Below are 22485 nucleotides of genomic sequence, written 5' to 3' on the forward strand. Positions count from 1 at the left end.
TATTTTAATGTATGATTTATATCTATTAACAATTACTTTGATGCAAGTTTAGAACAGTGTAGCTCTGCAGCTGCTTTATAAAGAATCACTTTCGTCTGCGTATGACATCAATATGTTTCATTAATGGTATGTGTGCCGTATTAAACCATATTTTGTTCGATGTTAAAAAAGCAGACCGTGTATTTTGTCAGTATGATAAGCTATGAAAAATAATGTGATTGGAAAATTTTAACAAATTATATATGGGTATATGGTTATTAAAGGAGTACTGGTCTACTCAATGTATTGAGGGGCAAACGGTGATTTCCCAATCTTAATAAGATTAGATATTCTCTAACCGTTACTCTAGAGAAGGATCTGACAGCATTCCATGTGAGGTCATGTTATTTAACCTTTCACACCTGGCCAATGAAATGACAGCTTTCGCTAGCATGACAGTTTAGCTGTTATATCGGAACATCCTTGGTATGTAACGCATGGACGGGAATAAATGCCAGGAAGCACAGGAATATAATTGAACAAGATTGCGGCGGTCATGAGCAATGCTAGAATGCCACAGAAAATATATTTCAACGGCAATGAAATGTATAGTACTCGTATGTGGATTTCGTTTTGTGGAAAATGTCGAGGATAGCGGTGGGACCAAGCGATGTGTAAAACACTTCAATAAAAAAAACCCAAACAAACTGAAATTAACAACTGATCGTCTTTAACTATGCAGTATATTACTCACTTAGGGTATTAAACAACAGTGATGATCATCCTTAACTCCAATGCTGAGCTCTCCGTGATGAAAAAATATAGACACTAGATCAAATGTGGACAACTCGATCCGATCTATAATAATCAAAATTAGATATATAGCAATATACGTGAGCAGATGAAAGGACCCAACTTTAATTCGATTGGGACAACTCCACATCGTGTGCTCTGCTGACTGTGTTTTCTTTAGAGAAGTGGACAGGTGTAGATGTAGATGTAGGTTATGTGTGTATTCTCTCTAGAGAAGTGGACAGGTATAGATGTAGATGTAGGTTATGTCTGTATTCTCATTAGAGAAGTGGACAGGTATAGCTGTAGATGTAGGTTATGTCTGTATTCTCATTAGAGAAGTGGACAGGTATAGCTGTAGATGTAGGTTATGACTGTATTCTCTCTAGAGAAGTGGACAGGTATAGTTGTAGATGTAGGTTATGTCTGTATTCTCTCTGGAGAAGTGGACAGGTATAGTTGTAGATGTAGGTTATGTCTGTATTCTCATTAAAGAAGTGGACAGGTATAGCTGTAGATGTAGGTTATGTCTGTATTCTCTCTAGAGAAGTGGACAGGTATAGCTGTAGATGTAGGTTATGTCTGTATTCTCTCTAGAGAAGTGGACAGGTATAGTTGTAGATGTAGGTTATGTCTGTATTCTCTCTGGAGAAGTGGACAGGTATAGTTGTAGATGTAGGTTATGACTGTATTCTCTCTAGAGAAGTGGACAGGTATAGTTGTAGATGTAGGTTATGTCTGTATTCTCTCTGGAGAAGTGGACAGGTATAGATGTAGATGTAGGCTATGTATGTATTCTCTCTAGAGAAGTAGACAGGTATAGTTGTAAATATAGGTTATCTCTGCAGAAAAAACTGATATTTAAGCAGGTGAAAATTGTGGACATCGTTTCAGAGACATGTTTTAAAATCTGTTGGCACCAATTTATCTGAACACACGGATTTCGTAGCCGCTCTGAGGTCACAAGTAAACGAATTCGAATATTTGTAGACACAAACGCGGTGGTGGATAAATTCATTTCTTCACGTTCTTATCTTTGGTAGCTTTCGTACTTTTTTGTTTTATCACGTAATTGACTTTTTCACGTCGGAACGCTTTCGCGCCAAGTACATATAGTCAGACAGGTGTTTTATTCGATTAATGCGACGTTCGTTATAAGTTTGCTCAAGTACATATATAACCTGTGTCTCTGATTTTCCCGACCCACACACGCCCTCGTTTACGGATTTTTTTTTATTCAGTATGTTCATTTTTTAAACAAAAACAAGTGCGACGTTGCAAACTGGTAATGAATGAATCAAACCTGTTATTGTACTTTATATTCAACTTAGTTAAGAACATATTTATTTTCGAAGTGGATCGAGGGAGAATATATATATATATATATATATCCAAATTGTGTTTTTAAAAAAATCACAGTGTCCGGTATAAAATATTAAAAGAAATAGAATAAACAGTACGCAAAGGTAAAAATTTAACGCAAGCGCTTTCATTTTATAATCCTCAGGCGTTACATTTTAAAATAGTTTTGAAACCATTTCAAAACTATTTTAAAATGTAACGCCTGAGGATTATAAAATGAAAGCGCTTGCGTTAAATTTTTAACTTTGTGTACTGTTTATTCTATTTCTTTTAATATATATATATATATATATATATATATATATATATATGTATATATATATATATATATATGTATATGTATATATATATATATATATATATATATATATCTGCTTTCAGCATTAGGCAGGCACATCCATAAAATCATACTTAGGCAGACATATATAGTCCATGTTTAAACTTCAACATTTTTCATCATGCATTCGATCATTTTGTTTAGCTATCACCCTATTTGTAATTTTCAAACCAATTAAAGATAATATACCAAGAATGAAAGATATACAATTTATGATGTCTGCCTAAGTTTTCAGATATCCGTAGTAATCCTTAGGCAGACATTGTATATAATTTTATACAATTCCATCGTAAGGTAGACAATATATTTTATATGCGCAGTAGGCCTTGGGCAGACATTGTATATTCATATAAATTTATACAATTCCACCAGAAGGTGAACAGTATTTTCCAAACCAGCTGAAGACTTTAGAGAGACGGCATTTAAACTACAATTATGCAAAAACTGCATGCGATTGATTTCCAGCACAGATGAAATACCGGTCAATTTTCCAAACATCTATAACCTTTGTGTGGCTACTGTTTTTTGGGACAACCTATCTTAGAATACGATTTAAGTATTCAAGTTTGCTATCACTGAAATTATACCTGACAATGCATATCCATTCAATTTCCACAAAATATTGTAGAACATTTGCCTCTGCTAAATCTCTATCTATTCAACCAGTTTTTCTTCAGCAATTTTGACTAATTCATAATCTTTACAGAGTCCTATAAATTATCCATAGCAATATTAATTAACTTTGATCATGTTATTCGCATTCATTAAAATAACCACCATCTGCACTGTACACGAATACTGTTATACAAAATAATTACTTTCAAAACAGTACATAAAAGACAATTTAAAAGTTAACTTTAACATGAAATTTATTCATTATATAATTGTTACTTTGTAACAAAAACTGGCATGGTATACAAATCATTTTCAAGTATGGTTGCTAGTCAAATATTAATAAAACATATAGGATTTTCATCGATTTTATGAAAAATTACAAAAGACATATCAATCAGAATTTAATGCATTTCATGAAATAAAAGGCCCACATGCCTTATTGGGTACATGGGAATTAATTAAAAGTATCACTAGCCCCAAGCATTATGAAATCTTGAGAAAAATTCCTGTTCTGCATACCTAAATTAAATCCTAACATACAAAACAGAATAAAAGATGTGTTCATAAAACTTAAATGCCCTGAAAGTGCCTATACAGTCCAGATGATTGATTGGGTATTGTTTAACGTCCCTCTCGAGAATATTTCACTAATATGGAGACGTTATATATACAACATTAAATAATATGACTACTTTGGACCTGTGTACAGTCAAAACCCTGGGGTTGTGTAAATCACCACTTTCGTATATCCTTTTCTGCTTCTAATAAGCATGCATTTGGTTATTGACCATATCACAATAAAGACAATAGTTGCTACTATAATCTTGGCCTCATCCTGGAAACTAAACCCTTGTCCAGGAAATCATGAATTTTACAATTTTGGTTAAGGACTACCACATATTAATTTAGTTTCATGTTAATATCAACCTTTAAAAAAAATATTTTATAATTGTGTAACGTATTTCCACTCTCCTGTGATGTCATAAGCTTTCGCAAAGTCAATGATTTGATAAGACTTATGCATGATGGGAACATAAATTTTGTTGAAGTCTTTTTCAATAGTTATTGTAAATAATCTTGTTAACCATAAAATATTTCAAAACTCACGTATGAGTTTCGAAATACCGAATCCAAGGGTAATAACTCCTTTTTCATTAAATTATTTATCAATTTTTTATGCATAGATTTCCTTTACTTTTCACAAACATATTTGTATATTTTTTTTAAGAAACAGTTTCATGAAATTGTTATGAATACCATTATATCGTTTTAACAAGTTTTTGTGATAATGAAATGTATTTAAGGAAAATTGTAATTTTCTGACATCAATAACAGGTATATGCGTGCTAATTGATAAATCTTTTTATCAATGCTGCAACATACTTATCTTATCATTTTTATTAGTTACTAAGATAACCATTAATCAAATATAAGATTGAACCTATAATTCTACAGGGGTGGAATTACCTTAAAGGCATAGGGTCTAAGATATTGGTGAAATGTTGCATGTTCCAAAAAGGTGGCGAAATTTAAGATCATATTAACTAGAAAATCACACAAAGTTCTTCAGAATGTTTACAAACACATTGGATAACAATAGTAATTACAAAATAATTCCCTGTTCTCATTTGCCTAAACTGGTACCCTTGTTGATTTCGCATCTCTTGTTTGTGTGTAGCTACCAATCAGTGGGGTACCAGTTTAATATATTGTCCTCCTGACAAAATTTTTAAATAGGGCTAAAACGTCAAAATGACTTAAATTTCAAAGTGCTGCAGCTATAGATAACTCATAATTAATACTACAAATTTGTTTTTTTGGAGTTCTTCTTGCAAAATATTGTGATGTCATTTTTGGGATAAAAGATAGATCCTATGCCTTTAACACATATTCACTATGTATACCAAGTTTGGTCTTACCCCAGAGTCAGAAACCCTACCCCATGGATTACAACATCTACATTTTTATTACAGGCCTTCCTCCTCTATCTGACTATGCATACGTTTTTCTTACAAAATGTTCAATTGTTACCTGAATTTACTCAGAAGACAGGTCACCAGAGATTACCTATGTGACCTAAAATTCTTATCAAAAACCAAAATTGTAACAAAATAAAAACAATCGGGTAAGACATCAATGTACATTTGAATTACCGGTGCATTACTACCCTAACAAGTATAGCATTGCCTCATTATTATCAAACATTATATTTCAATACATTTGAAAATGAATACACTATAGGTGCAACAATTATGCCTTAAAGCAGCATCATTAAGTCAAAGAGCACAATATATCATCTCAATAAGACAAAACACAAGAGAACATTCTGAACTCAGATAGTATACATATGAATTAAACTGTAGTGGTTATTTATCAACATATTTTCAAAAAAATTATATTGAAAGAGAAAATATCATAGGCAGTAATGCTCACATGAGATAGTCATAAACACTAAACGAAAATCCTATAACAATACACAGTTTAAACAACAGAGCACTTAGTCTTATTGCATGACATATATTATGAACATGGCAAACCAGGATTTACCTTTTATATGTATACCAAAACCAATGACAGTGTATATTTTGTGATCATTTGAATTACATTTCTCTGAACAAAATTCTAAACAAAACATGTCAACAGAACATACTAGGTTATGAATATTCAAAATGGTAATGGATTCGTTTGTACCTTCCAGTTTCAGACCATTTTTTAAATTTGGTAATTATGAAAGGCTTTAAACAAGAGGCCCAAGGGTCACATCACTCACCTTAGTCATCTTAGCTCATATTTAAAGATTTTCCCTTTATATTTGTGAGTAAAACTTTGATCCCCCTTGTGACCCCATCCTACCCCTGGGGGCCATTATTTTAACAAACTGAAATATATGTCAGAGAGCTTTCATGTAAATATCAGCTTTTCTGGCTGAGTGGTTCTTGAGAAGATTTTCCTTATGTATTAGTATGTAAAACTTTGATACCCTATTGTGGCCCCATCCAACCCCCAGGGGCCATGATTTGAACAAACTTGAATCTGCTTTATGTCAGGAAGCTTTCATATAAATTTCAGCTTTTCTGGTCCAGTGGTTCTTGAGAAGATTTTTAAAGATTTTTCCTGTGAAGAAACTTAAATCTGCATTATATCAGAAAGCTTTCATGTAAATCTCAGCTTTTCTGGTCCAGTGGTTCTTGAGAAGAAGACTTTTAAAGATCGTTCCTATATATATGTATGTAAAACTTTGATTCCCTATTGTGGCCCCATCAAACCCCCGGGGACCATGATTTGAACAAACTTGAATCTGCATTATGTCAGGAAGTTTACATGTAAATATCAGCTTTTCTGGCTGAGTGGTTCTTGAGAAGAAGATTTTAAAATATTTTTCCTATATATTTGTATGTAAAACTTTGATTCCCTACTGTGGCCCCATCATACCCCCAGGGGCCATGATTTGAACAAACCTGAATCTACATTATGTCAGGAAGCTTTCATGTAAATTTCAGCTTTTCTGGTCCAGTGGTTCTTGAGAAGAAGCTTTTAAAGATTGTTCCTGTATATTTGCATGTAAAACTTTGATCCCCTATTGTGGCCCCATCATACCCCCAGGGGCCATGATTTGAATAAACTTGAATCTGCATTATGTCAGGAAGCTTACATGTAAATATCAGCTTTTCTGGCTGAGTGGTTCTTGAGAAGATTTTAAAATATTTTTCCTATATATTTGTATGTAAAACTTTGATTCCCTATTGTGGCCCCATCATACCCCCAGGGGCCATGATTTGAACAAACTTGAATCTGCATTATGTCAGGAAGCTTTCATGTAAATCTAAGATTTTCTGACCCAGTTGTTCTTGAGAAGAACAATTTTAAACATTTTTCCTATATATTTGCATGTAAAACTTTGATCCCCCTATTGTGACCCCATCATACCCCAGGGGCCATGATTTGAAGTCTTGAATTTGCATTGTCAGATAGCATTCATGTAAATCTCAGCTTTTCTGGCTCAGTGGTTCTTGAGAAGAAGATTTTTAAAGTCATCCTATATATCAGTATGTAAAACTTTAATCCCCTATTGTGGCCCCATCCAATGCCCGGGGGCCATGATTTGAACAAACTTGAATCTGCACTATATCAGGAAACTTTCATGTAAATCTCAGCTTTTCTGGTCCAGTGGTTCTTTAAAAGAAGGTTTTTAAATGACCCCACCCTATTTTTGCATTTTTGTGATTATCTTCCCTTTGAACGGGACATGGCTCTTAATTTGAACAAACTTAAAAGCCCTTCACCCAAGGATGCTTTGTGACAAGTTTGGTTGAAATTGGCCAACGGTTCTTAAGAAGAAGTTAAAAACGTGAAAAGTTTATGACGACGACATACAACGGACAAATTTTGATCAGAAAAGCTTACTTGAGGTTTTGGCTAAGGTGAGCTAAAAACTGTAAAAAATATCTTCTGTTTACAGAAATTCCATGATATAAGCACTACATTACTATTCATTGTGTGACCCAACAAAAATGGTTTTATTTACTTCAGATATATATTGCTTTTGAAAAAATATAGGGTCCTTGGGGTAATTTATCAAAAATGTATACATGTGTTGGAGATTTAATTTGCCTGAAAAATCATAAAAGACTAGATTAATCAAGATATTGGACTAAGCAGTAAGCACTTTTAAAGTGTAAAATAACCAACATTTGAATTTCCACTTTTCTATATTCACAAGAATCGATCCCGAGGCAACCAGAATGGATATCATAGCTCCTGTGTCCAAACACACTGAAGATTTCATAAATTTCCACAAATGTTCTCCCTCCTTTGTTCTTGTCTTTGCCAGAGGTCTTTCTTCCTGTAATATTATATACATGTACTACATTTATCACACCTAAGTGTCTGTACAATATGCTTAGCACTTTCAAAAAGATGACTTTCCCGAAATCTGAATTGATATAACTACATTACATAATCTATATGTTATTAAAAGGTAAATATGGGATATCAGAACTAGAAAATTTTGGAACTCTTCAGAAAAAGAAGTTACGAAAATTATACGTCACTTGGGAAACTCTTGTATACAAATTAGTGATCACTAAAGACGACTCATTTCTGATATAAAAATATATGCCTGGTTTAAAATTATTTTTCAGAATGTTGCAAGTGAATATCCTTGTACTAAAACATGAGTTATTGGATTAAATTTCTGATGTTTGGTAGCAGAGATAAAAACAAAAGAAAAAGTATATTTCCTACACTGTATGCACTTGTATGGATATTTACTTTATAAGATTTTCTTGAGTCATAATAACCGACCGCTATGAAATGATATAATTAATCACAATAAATTATTTATAAATATATCTCCAGAAATGTACATATACATGCAGCAACATGTAGCCCCACCTTCCCCCACACGTTTCTGCCCCCCCCCCCCCCCCCCCCCCCCTGTTTTCCTGAGATTGCGTTAAATTATCACATACAATATTAAACTTTGTTATTAGTACATGTATGCAAAGATCGATTCATTAGCTGCTCACTTGATATAGTAGCGGTGGATTGTACTGGAAATGCAAGGTTAGATTGATTTCAACTCATGAACAGAAGAATACATCCCCCTCCCTTGAACTGTGACTAAATACATTGGTATCATGTCACAAAGGGTGCAACGATTAAGCAAGACACGGTATATCACTGAAATATTATGCAACGGTTCGATTCACGATATTTTACACTATACCGCAGTTTGGTATTCTCGATCTGGATTAATTTGAACTGTCCAATTTGGCTTTAAGATTACATGTATGTTGTAACAAGAGTACCACCAATGGTACATAATATGCCCGTGAAAAGCTAATATAAGGTGTTTCCTTACACTATGATTTGTAGAACATGGCTTCAAGTAGTATCAGCAATCAATGTCAGAGTGTGACATACTTTCTTTGCATCATAAAAACAGATCAATCATGTACTCTCTATGTAATATTTTTATTTGGCATAAAGTGTATGTGTACCAAGTTTGATGGTACCAGCTCCAATGGTTCAGTCTTTATCCTGCTACTACTATCTTGACCTTTGATCTTGAGAAACAATCGATATTCTCCACTTGGCAAAAGGTGTATGTGTACCAAGTTTGACAGTCTTAGCCCCAACAGTTCAGTTTGTATACTGCCTACAAGGTTTTCCTACTAAGTGATACTGTGAACTTGACCTTGAACAAGAGGTACTGTGAGCAATGCTCACTACGAATACCCCCCGTTTACCCCAATCTCCCAAAGGGTGTTGGTAATAGGTATACACTACCTCTTTTCTGAGTGTAAAAACAAATGGCATGACAAACCGAACCATATTGCTACTTCGATGTCCAGTGTGTGTGACCTTTGACCTTTTGACCCCAAAATCGATAGGGAACATCTTCATCCCATGGGTAGTCCATATGTATGATATGGTGACTGTAGGTGGAAAGGATAACGCTTTAGAGCCCGGAAACCATATTGCTACTTCGATGTCCAGTGCGCTTGACCTTTGACCTTTTGACCCCAAAATCGATAGGGAACATCTTCATCCCATGGGTAGTCCATATGTATGATATGGTGACTGTAGGTGGAAAGGATAACGCTTTAGAGCCCGGAAACCATATTGCTACTTCGATGTCCAGTGCGCTTGACCTTTGACCTTTTAACCCCAAAATCGATAGGGAACATCTTCATCCCATGGGTAGTCCATACATATGATATGGTGACGGTAGGTGGAAAGGATAATGCTTTAGAGCCCGGAAACCATTGCGTGTACAGACGGACGGACGGACAGACAGACGGACAACCCGATTCCAGTATACCCCCCACAACTTGTTGCGGGGGGGGGGGGGGGGGTATAAAAACAATAGACATCTTCTTTTCATCATGGTGATCGAATGTACTAAGTTGCAATATCCTGGAATTTATGGTTTGGTCTGTATCCTGCCCACAAAGTTTTCCTACTTAGTGATACTACGACCTTAACCTTTGATTTCTGACCTTGAAAAATGTTAGGGATCTTCCTCTCATTATGGTGATCAAATGTACCAAGTTGCAAAATCCTAGATGTTACGGTTCAGTATGTATCTTGCCCAAAAGGTCTAGACAGACAAACGGACGATGGTTACCATAATACACCCTGTCCAAATAAAGATGGTTTCCGGAAATGGAAAAATGTGGTGCCAGTGAAATATTTCTCGCCCTGTGAACCATTAATCCCAAATATGGGAGCATTTTGGACATGCAGTTGTAACAGTAAGGTGCAATTAAATGATACTAAAACCAGTGTAATTGTTCATTAGTTATCATCCATCTTTCTGTGGAAAGTCCTATTGTTATTGTTCTGTTTATTATTTTCCTGCCTTTAAAAACTTTTTTCGTCTTCAGACTTATCGAAAAAAGTTCATGATATAGCACTTCTTGAGAAACTAATACATTTCAACCTGCGTCATGGAACTTTGGCCCCTTATGGAGTTATCTGACCTTTGGCAGAAATCATTGTTATCGTTACTACTTTTTAACCGTAAATGATAGGAGGATGAAACCTTTACAGGTCAATTAATAGAATCGAAGAACTTTAAATGAAGGGATTAGCTGACCGTTAAAAGGAGTTAATGCCCCCCTATGTTTCACGATTTATACCTAAAAAATTGACGACTCCTAATGTATTCGTCGTAGAGAGACGGAACACACTGAAATGGGTTGGGTGACCTTGACCTTGAAAAGTAGGTCAAGGTCAAAGGTCATCCAGAATGGCGAGAAAATGGCACTTTTTACACCCTTTTTCCCACTTCACATAGCAACGAAATATCACATGGGTCAGCAAGGAATTTTCGATAGGTCTCGATATCATGAATTACAACTCTAAAACTTTGACCACACTGCGAATGTCGGCGACTCACATTGAAAACCCTGTTATCGTTACTCCTACTAGACCGAAAGTCGTGGAGATGCGAGACCTTCCTCGACGAATTCACAATAAAACTTTCGCACAGAGAAGTTGACCGAGGGAAACTGAGAACCCTGAAGCACGATTCTCGCCCCAAAAGTCTCTGACATTGTCATTCGAGCCCACAACTTTTTCACAGATCTAGTTAGACGCGGCACCACTTGTGCAAAGCCCCGTGACCTCTCTGACCTTCAAAATGAGGTCAAGGTCAAGCTTTCCCTCTCATGGAGTTTTCGAGGTTTGACCTTGAACGTGGGCCAAGGTCAAAGGTCAAGGCCACACATCACGACTGTCGTCCCAAAGGAAGAAATCCCCCACCCTTCAAGTGATATGTATGTTAGATCAGCTGTTTACACCATTTTGACCGGTCACATGCCCAACAACAGGATTCTAGCTAATCTGACCTACACATACACATCTGACCTACACCCATTTTCTCCATTTCTTGACTGTCTTGTAAATCAAATATTTCCATTTGCATTCATGAAAAAACATGTGTCAGATTCCATCAATGTCTGCCTGCATCAACATAAAGACTAAGTTCAGTTGTTGTTTTTTTTATGATAATGATGATGCAACTTTACTCGACAGTTGAACTCATTGACATTCCATCCCGACTGTCATTGTAAACAAATAAACACTTACCTGCAGGGTCAGATGGGATGCAGTATTCCTATTCTCCGTTCAGATCATACACTCAGAAACTTTTTTTAATTCACCAGCCGCCATTTTGTTTGGGGTTCTTTTTCACAGCCTAAATCCATATGCATGCCTCCTTGGGTGAAATGACTGAAAGACATTTTCTCCATGAATTAGAACACATAGGATGAGCAATTACAAACTGTATATCAAATTCCACAATCCATTACACACATGGTGAAGTGCACAGACTCCTACCATCTTTTCAACATGAGGCTCATAGTCCCAGCATGCATGAGCAGAGTGTCAGCACTACATGTGTAATCTCTGAAAATGTCACTTCCGGTTTCTTTACACCTCCAAATATCATATCTAACAGGTCTAAAGTCACCCCCAAACACCTGCACAAGTCCTATTACACTTTTACCCAATATGTGTCGGCTATCCAACACCCACACCCCTTTTTTTTTTAAATATTTGACCGGTACTATCGTGCGAAACCAAGGCCTCAATCTCCAACACTTCAACACTCAAGGCGGCAAATTTGAATTTCTTTTCTATCCAAATCAAATTGTTTAGCATTTGAACACTACTGAAAAACCAGTAGAAGCTGGGAAGCCCTCTAATTGTTCGCAAACAATTAGGATCACTAGTTATTGATATTTCCCTTTTGCGATTAATGAATTTGAAATGTGGAATTAATTAAAATATTATTTACACAACCCCAGCCTCGATCTATTCAGTTGTCCTACTTTTACAGCCCTTCCATTGGAACACATCCCAATCTCGATCAATACAAAGACATAACAATATAAAAATTAATTTCTTTCACACTTATGCATCAAAAGATATGAAACTTGAACTCAATCTGTAGTTACTGCACTACAAGTTTCAATGAATTCTCACAAGCATTATGCAAAAATATCTGGAAAACCAATGGGACAGACTGATTGACAGAGAGACGGACAGAGAGGAAACCTAAAATCCACTTGACTTTCGTTTTATAAACCGGTAGGGGACTAATAACTGGAATTAGTCTTTGAACTTTATATGGTTATTCTCCTTGATTTTTTTTAATTTTTAAAAGATTCATTTCAAGCAGACTGTTGTGATGTAATGGTGATATGTGATATATAACCTTAGATGTAAATTATGTTCCCTACCTGTTCTGCCTCTAACTCTCCCATTTCAATTAATGATGTTCATGATTGTTCCTCCTAGAAACAAAATTTTACACATCAAACACATACATGTACATAATGCATATTATACATTTATTGCATGATAGTGAGGGAGATATGAAGATTTATTCACCCAAGAAAAATCCTATTCCCCGAGGGCAACGCCCGAGGGGAATATGATTTTTCTTGGGTGAATAAATCTTCATATCTCCCGAACATTCATGCAATAAATTGTTTATTATACCGAAACAAAGCAAGACCACAAAATTGCATTTGAGATTGGAGTCCGCTCATCTATACATTGTACATGTATGTAGCTGAGATTGCCCTAACGGTAACACCGCGTCTCAACGAATTAGATGGTACAAACTGCGAAATAGAGTGATATGATAACCAGTTTTTGTTTTACCATTTTCCTTGAATGCTGATTTACTTGCTTGTTTTTGTATCAACCAAAACCAGGCGATTTAACTGTGTATCAGAGACCCGCATATTTTGTGCCTTACAAATTATGGAAGTAGAATGACTCGGACTTATTGTGACGTCACAATACATTTCGTCGTCTTTGACGTTAACTTTATGGAAAATGCACGAGGCTGCCCAAGCGGTAAATATGATAGGGAGATATGATGTTTGAGAGGGAGATATGAAGTTTTGTTATCCCTGGCATGTGACCGTCTAGACCAATCAGATTACGCGTTGCATAGAATTCTCATACTGGGGTATAATAATACAGGTTTTAACACAGTAATGGTACAATGATAAGCAAGAGCTTTGGCTACAATCTCCTAAAACATACAAGATTTAATTAAAAGTTCTTTTAGTTTTTGTCTCTGTGTCATATTCTCCACTTTATCTTATACGTTACCCATCTTAGGAGGACCTCATTTTATTTTATATGTATATATGTTACCCCACTTAGGAGGACAATATACACTTGCACACATACAATTACAGACACCCTTTGTGTCCTTGGCACTTTCAACATTGTAACTTTTTCTAAGCGGCAACCTAAGGAACAATACTATTTTACTTAATATCATCAACATATTTTTTCAATGCCATATATTTCATCTTCCAAAACATACATGTTTATAATATATATGCATATATACATGTATATACATTTTCTACTTTAGGTAGACTTGTCATTGATCCCCAATTGTCACTTCTGATTGATTTCAAAGAGACTGTTGCAATGTGATGGTGATATATAATCTTAGATAAAAATTATGTTCCCTACCTGTTCTGCCTCTAACTTTTCCATTTCCACAAATGATGTGCAGGATTGTTTCTCCTAGAGACAAAATTTTACACATCAAACACATACATGTACATAATGCATTTTAACACAGTAATGTTGCGATGGTATCAGGGTTTGACACTAAGGCACGTCCGACCGACCGAGTCTACTAAATGATAGGTCCGGTCGGGTAAAATGTCGATTTACTAGTCCGACTGGTTGTGTTAAAAACTAAACAAGAAACTTTACTTTAAACCGTATGATATTTTATTCTTAACTAAAAGAAAATAACTGTAAAGAGTTTGCAAACAATCTTGAACCATGTGATGGAATAATCTATTTTAAGTTCTAATAAATAAGTAGCGGTCGGTAGTGATGTTTTACGACATCTACTCGATGTTGATTTTAAACAGTTTATTTGAATTGACTATAATAAAGTGTTTATCAAGTTAATAAATTACGTAATAAACATTTATCGGTGTTGACATATGTGTGGGAATGTCTCTATATTTATGCCTCATTCACACGAAGAATTTAATTCGCATTAAACGTAAGTTAATGCGAATTAAATCTGAATCGTGTTCACACGGAGATTTTAATGCGCAAAAGATTACTTCGAATTAAAATTGACATCGCGATTTAATGCGAATTAAATTTACTTCGCATTAGCTCCGTGTGAACGCTAAGCGAAGCTAATTCGCATTAAATGTACACGCATGCGTAATGGCAAATTTGGGTCACATGCATCATACCCATGGTCAGCTATATATACTAATGTCAGTTTTGTACGAAAAACTAAGCAAAATGATAATTTACACAATATTCATTAAAATATCTATAAAAATAATTTTCAATAACATAGTCTATTCTTTTCCGCGCACCCTTTAATAGAGATGCATACAACTTTAATGCGCATTAGTTTACTTCGCATTAAATATTACCGCCGTGTGAACGCTATTTAATTCGATATTTGATGCGAAGTAAAATTTGATGCGCATCCGTGTGAACGAGGCATTAAATACGACTTCTCGTCCTCAAGGAAAGACGTCCCAGGAGAAAAAAGAAAAGGTTAGGAAGAAACAAAGCAGGACTTATGAAATATAAAATAAATAAAAAGCCGGTTGAGGTCATTTTATACTAAATAGACTAAAGAATACCCGTGCCGGGTAGAATTTAAAGAAACAGAAAACGTGTTTGAAAATCAAATATTGAATGACGCGTGACGAGACTTAAGATATTTTTGAGACGTTTTGGTTCAAGCTTAACGTTGGTCATTTAAATGAAGTATTTTTAAAATATGGAGAAAGTTCAAACTATCAGGGTTTTTTTCTGGAAAGTTTGTCAGGGCTAGTGGATATAAAGTCAGGTCTAGTAAAAATCATTTGAAGTAGCCGACTGGTCGAGTGCTCAAAAAAGTAAATGTCAAACCCTGGATATGCAAGAGTTTTGGCTACAATCCCCCAAAACACACAAGATTTAAAGTCCTTTTTGTCTTTGTCTCCATGTCATATTCTCCATTTTAATTTACATGTATATATGTTACCCCTCTTAGGAGGACAGTATACATTTGTACACACACATGTACACAGATGCTGTTTGTGCCCTTAGTACTTTCAACATTGTCACTTTTTCTTAGCCAATAATTTTTTTTTTATTTATCAACATTTTATTTTTGAATTCCATTTCAATCATCTACCAAAACATATCCAAGCATCTGCATTTTCCATTTTTGGAGGCCCGACTATGTACATGTGTGTGTTTGTTAACTATTATAAAACGGGTTGTTTTAAATTAATTTTTCTGCAAGTACATGCATACTTTAGACAAGATTTTATGTAAAACACACACTAGGAAAACATAAAGTCAGCAATCACAACCTGAACACTGAACAAGAAATCAGTGGAATGTATACCTGCATACTGCATGTTTAATACCATTTATGCAGATTCAAGGTAGCTCTACCCTTATGCGACTCATCAATACTAATGGTTGAAATTGGAAACACTGTATTAATTTCCACTCGGTATAGTTCGATTTTATTAATAACCAAAGCAAATGTATATGTTGCCACCTTTTTTAAGATGTCAAACATATAAGAACAGAAGTTAGGTCAACATCAGAAAACCACACATTTTCGTAAAGCAGAGTAATAAAACATGAGAAAAATGTATTAAAATGACAAATTTTTAATGTCAACAGTATAGAAAAACAGTTTATTTATAAATATTTGACATATTGAGTGCCCCTACCCCTAAAAACACCCCAGGGCCTTTTTTCAACTCTCAAAAATTAAGCGCCCCCCCCCCCCTCCTTTGAAATACAGTACTACTCACCTTTCTGATAACAGAGTTTTTAATCTTTCTAGCAATCTCTTTGTTCTGCAATGAATTTCATAATACATGGTATCTCTAGTTCACCAATACCGGTATCTTAGGAGTAATGATAGTTTCCCCTTTACAATGCATTTCAAAGCCCCCCCCCCCCCATGTTGTTAAAAAGAATGCTACAACTTTACTTATTTTTCGAGGCATGTGTCCAACTACTGCACCGTCCTTTACAACAGCAATCGCATATTTATGCATAGGATTGTTAATTTCTATTTTTTTTTCAAGAGTTTCTCCCTGGAATGGATCCCAGATTATAGATATCCCTGTAAACACGAAATCCCATAACTATATTCATACTCGGCCATAGTTGTGCTGCGAAAGTGAAACCGAAAGTTTAGTAAATCGTACGTGGTATTAGTCTTTGACACAAACGGTACCAAGTGAAATTGAAAGTAATAGCTACTACTGTATATTTTAATATAAACAAGAATGGATTAATTATTAGTGTTAAAAAAATGAAATAAAATTTATGTGTATATTTAATGGGAATATTTCAGCATAGAGTACTAAATACCCCCCCCCCCTTCAATTTTCTAAGCACCCGGGGTGCTCAATAGGACACATATGGTATGTATAAACTGATAGTTGATATTAGGGGAATCTTTGTATAAGACATACAGTAGAGGAATGCCAGGATAGGAGTTATCGCCCTTTACCAACTGGGCTATCAGGCCATCGGTGAGCAGCCCGATTGACTGCTGCTGGATATTGTACATGTGTTTTCTATCCTGAAGCCTTCACAAGGTCAAAAAATAAAAACAAACAACTTGTTGGATAAAAACCAATCACAAATTATGGAAGATCTTTTTTAAACATTCTTATCTACTCCTACAGTTTTTATTCAAATGTTGCTGAAATCTTTCTACTTTCCTTCACTATGTTTATCCAACATAATATGTAAACAATAATAAGCTTCAAGAAATAGTATAGCAAATAAGAAATGAAATGTGCCTTATTTTAAAAATGAATCCATATAATTCATGAAAAGAAAATCTTTAAAAACAGATAAAATTTCTTTGAATTTTAATTATAACAAGAAAAAATTAAAACAGTTCATCATTTCTTATGATTGTGATAGCATCAGTTATCTGATCCAATATTTCAAAGATTGCACATGGAATTTTTTAAAGGCAGATTTTGAACAGTCATGGACACAATTATTTTGGGATGGTTACATGCACATACCTATACCTCAGGATGTTCCTAATGTAATTTGAGATGCTAATTCATATTTCTTCTGCAATTTGTTTCAAATCGACATTATATGATTAATCAAAATGTAAATGATCACAGGTCGACCCTTACAGTATATGACAGTTCATTTTACCATGTTTACAAGAAAGTTAAAAGGCACACACAAAAAAACCCATCGTGACATCGTTTCAAATATTTGAAAACCTTTCTAGTTCAACAGGGATTTAAAGTAGATAAAATAAACAAATCAGTGGACCATTAAACCCTTAGAACTCTAGTCTAATTAAGCCTACATCTCCACTGGATTTAGAGTGCATTTTAATGCAACCCATATTTGTACACTTTACTTCTTTCTAAATCTAGGTAATTTATTATAACAATACTAAATAGTTCATGATATCCATAATATAATCAATAGATAGATTATTATAGGTCATGTTTTGATTGCATTTTGTATCACTCTAGAATAAATATATAATTCATTATATCATTCACTAAAAACCCATGCATGTACCCAGTGTTAAAATAAATCAGAATGGTATATTTTAATCATTTACTATCTATTATCAATTATAGCAACTCAATATGCTTACCATTGTATTTAGAAATGTGTCCAACAGAAAAGCCACTTTTGTACAGATCAGTCTTAACCCAATCGACACTTTCCTCCTCTAAAACAATAAAAAAATATGTGTACATCATAACATGCATTCATTTTGGATGCAGAAAAAAAAATGTCATAAATTCTTATTACATGATTTGTTTTCTTTTATAAATCTCTAAGAGCAATAATTACTCCTACTCCTTGAAGATTAATTGTATATGTTTAATGCCCCCCTCAAGAATTTTTCACTCATATGGAGACATGCATCACCATTGCCGGTAAAGGGCTGCAGTATTTAAAGGCCTATGCTTGGTGCTTACGCCCTTTGAGCTTTAACGTGCCACACATGCTGTGACACGGGGCCTCTGTTTTTGCGGACTTGTCTGAAGGACCCATTTAGTCAACTCTTACGACAAGCAAGGGGTACTGAGGACCTATTCTAACCTGGTTTTCCACAGGAATTATGAAAAACATGACATATGTCATGTAATTGGCACGTTTGGCAAGAGGTACATCACTTTTTATGTCCCAAAATTAAACAATTTTTCCACAGAAGAAATTATCAAGAACTTAATATCTTAGTAGAAAGTTATAGAAAAGCATATGCAGTCACAGGAACCATATAGGCAATTCAATATTGAATCAGTGGGACCAGGGCTCAAAATTAACATATGCCCGCCAGTCTGTGACTGGTTAAAAGTCTGGCGGACTGACTGACATTTGTTCTAGTCAGTCCGATGGGACTGGTTAATTTTCTAAAGCATCATTTTGGAAAATATACTTATGAAATTTTATACACACATTTGGCATGCTTTGATCTGTAGATATCAGACGAATCTGATTTATAAATATAAATCCCACATTTAAGTGTTACAATATTATCTGAGACATATTGAGTTTAATTTCATTTTAATAACATTAATGAAATATGTTTTAATTATTTCTGGAAAACTCTGTTGGACTGGTAAAATTTTCTGCGGACTGGTTGAAATTATACCCCATCAGTCCGACTGGACTGGTGACATAAAAAGTTAGCTTCAAGCCCTGTGGGACAAGATATTTTTAAAACGTGGATAAATTAGTGGTAATGACACATTTAGCTAAGATTCCTAAAACATGAAAATGAAAAACGTAAAAAGGGACAACATAAATTGGTGAGAAATACATGTAGTTATATCTTTCGAATTTCCTCCATTGTTTACAATAGTGCAATATCTTTGAAAGATGCGCCTTTGACAGGGACCAGTCATTTAGTCTGTAGTAATAATAGTAGGGAACATAATGGGGTGGTATAATATAGACCCTACAATTATTGCAGACAAAACTACCGGTTCCTGTGGTGCAATACGTACACAATCAAAATAAGGACAATGCACATTGCATTGCAAACTGCACGGCGTCTCCTGCATTGTGTCGCTAAGTGCAGGGCATAATGACAACACATTTTTGGGATTCTCTATATCCTAGAAAACCTTTATAACAATGCTAAACCATAGTAAACGACAAATATTGTCCTAGTCGTGTGTCATGGCGTGACGAGATCGAGACTCGGAGACGGTAGACCCTTCTTTCGCTGCCCAGTGAAGAAAACCAACGCGGTTACTCGTACTCGTAGGGGAAATTGTAATAGCCTAAAACCTAACAAGATATACTTTGCGAGAAATGTGCCTTGAAATCATTTTTGAAACCAAAATAAGAAAAATTTACTTACACGTGACAACATCTTCGCAGACGCTGGATCCTTTCCGGGTGTCTCCGAAGGTTCCCGAAGTTCATTTCCGTAACATGACAGCAAAACAGAACGCAACAAAAAAATCACGGTGTTGGAAAATTAAAAATTTTTAAATACCATCTTTAAAAATATTAATCTAGATAATCTGACACCTAGTGGTTCAGAATAAGGAAAAAATCAAACGAAATTTAAATATATTTCCGCTTTCGTTTGTGATGCCCATTTGAAAAATGTCTACACAAGTCGTGAAACGTATATTGCCAAAATAATACACGCTAGTTTTTAACAACTCTAGAATTTACACTTTTATGAATAAAATGAAATCTTTTTGCCCGAAATGTAAAGTTTAGATTCTAAATTTAAGGAAAGAAAACACATTTTACTCAAAATTTAAATACATAATTTCATTTTACAAGTAGAAAATTGGACTTAAAAACGTCTGCCTAATTTATACGTCTGCCTAACGGTGGTCAATAAATATTTTGCGTCGGCTGAAGTCTTATAATAGGTATGTATATATATATATATATATATATATATAAGCACTGAAAAGGCCACGACACGACACTGTTGGTTATTTAAAACTCAAATTTTCGACGCAAATGTTATTTGTTTATGTAATATATATCTCTTGATAAAGACGCGGTTGCGTCGAAAATTTGAGTTTTAAATAACCAACAGTGTCATGGCCTTTTCAGTGCTTTTATAAATTTCTCCACTGGCCTTGTATCTTCTCAGATCCGACACTTTAAGAAAGTAGGGTGTTGTTGGGTTTTTGTGCTTTTATATATATATATATATATATATATATATATATATATATATATATATAATGAAATGGTACACAAACTGAGCATAAATTTTGTAATACAAAGTAAAGTGTAAAATAACATAATTTAGAAAAGGATTACAATGTACAATTTACTAAATCTTGTATATACCTTAAATCATTGCAAATTACTAAACTCGCAATATTCCAACTTCCTGTTTATATTCCTATGTACTTAAATCTTTCATTTAGCAATTTAATTCACCCATGCAGTTAAAAGATGATAAAAGAAACACGTTATTTAAAATTTACAATGTAACGAGTATAACAACGTCTTAAGATCTGTCTTAAGATTTCTTGAAGTTAAGATAGTTTTGTGAAACAGTACTCGTCTACCGTATCTTATGATTGTCATAAGTCAGATCTTTAAGACCCTCTTATAACCTATATTATGACAGATCTTAAGGTAGTTTTGTAAAACCCGGCCCAGATCTATATGGATATTTACCCACCATTGTTTCTACTTTAAAACTCAAGCGTCTTTGTATAAAACATTCCTTCGTGCTGGAATATGGGTTTTACAAAATTTTAAGGAAGGGAATCAAACTGAAATTAGAAATTATAGTTACTGTATTTTGTTGGTTTTTCCCCCCAACCATTGATATATTTACCTGATCATGTCTTCATTGGTAATTGCAAATCGTTTTATCACAGTCAGCTACCCGTGTTCTTTCAAACTTCTGATCGACAATAGAGATCCATGCACAGGGGCTTCTTATCCATTATGTTCTCAATCTTTATATAAATATCAAACAAGGAATGACACGAAAAGAGGATACCGGTTGTAAACAAATCTCAAAATCACCTTAGTTCCAAGAAACAGATCAAATATTCCTATTCAAAGGGTGTTAAACATCTCGCAATACAAGTCCAACGTAGTCCAATCCTTTCATATGTAATTTAATGTGTTTTATAAACGAAAATAATTCAAGCTGTCTGCGTTGTCGTCGATCACGCACAGGAAAAGATAACCCCTACAATGAAACTAACTTCCAGTTTTCGGAAACTCTCGGGGGTGTTTATATTTAGAAAGCAAATGACGGTACGGGATTTTTTCTTTGGAACGTAATATTTTATTTCAGTCTGATTATAAATGCAGTGTACAACACTCCAGTCTATAAAACTCGATAAATCCAACATAAAACGATTGGACTACGTTAGTAGTGTCATTCCTTGTTCAATATTTATATATAGATTAAGAACAAAATGGATAAGAAGGTATCACACCGGCAATTATTTTCATTATATATTACTACAGAGGGGAAAAAATCATTAAAAATCAGTTTACAGAATTGATGCCGAATAACGCAGTCGGAAACGGTCTGTGTTACAATGTACCTATCTCGTCTGCCGACATCGGAAAAACAACACCCTACGCGACATTTTCGAAATTTTTTTTTATCCGCAAACAAGATTACCCTCAAATCCACGTGTTTTTCAAATGTGTGTAAACAGCCGGAGTACACCTCAGGAAGTAGCCTCAGCTATAAACAGCAAATAGTTCCTTTGTATACACTTGGTTATTTCTACAAATTACGCAAAATTTCCTAATCAGAAGTACAAAAATTAAGAGAAAAGAAGAAGAGGAAATGAAAAAAATCGCGCAAGGAAAAAATGTCTTTAAATACATGGAACTAC

The 22485-nt window shown here is 34.6% G+C and overlaps 1 protein-coding gene across 1 annotated transcript in view; it reads right to left on the reverse strand.

Annotated features, from left to right (window-relative positions):
- LOC125675984 (uncharacterized) overlaps positions 1-21786 on the reverse strand; it is a 41742-nt gene extending 19956 nt beyond the window's left edge. The window contains exons 1-2 of the mRNA XM_056160436.1: positions 21459-21786; positions 734-837 (exon numbers count right to left, since the gene is read on the reverse strand). The gene's annotated coding sequence lies outside the window, so the exon portion shown is untranslated. The remainder of the gene's footprint in view (positions 1-733; positions 838-21458) is intronic.
- Positions 21787-22485: the final 699 nt, after the last annotated feature.

The sequence above is a fragment of the Ostrea edulis genome, chromosome 3 (assembly GCF_947568905.1).
Source record: "Ostrea edulis chromosome 3, xbOstEdul1.1, whole genome shotgun sequence".
NCBI classification, from domain to species: Eukaryota; Metazoa; Mollusca; class Bivalvia; order Ostreida; family Ostreidae; genus Ostrea; species Ostrea edulis.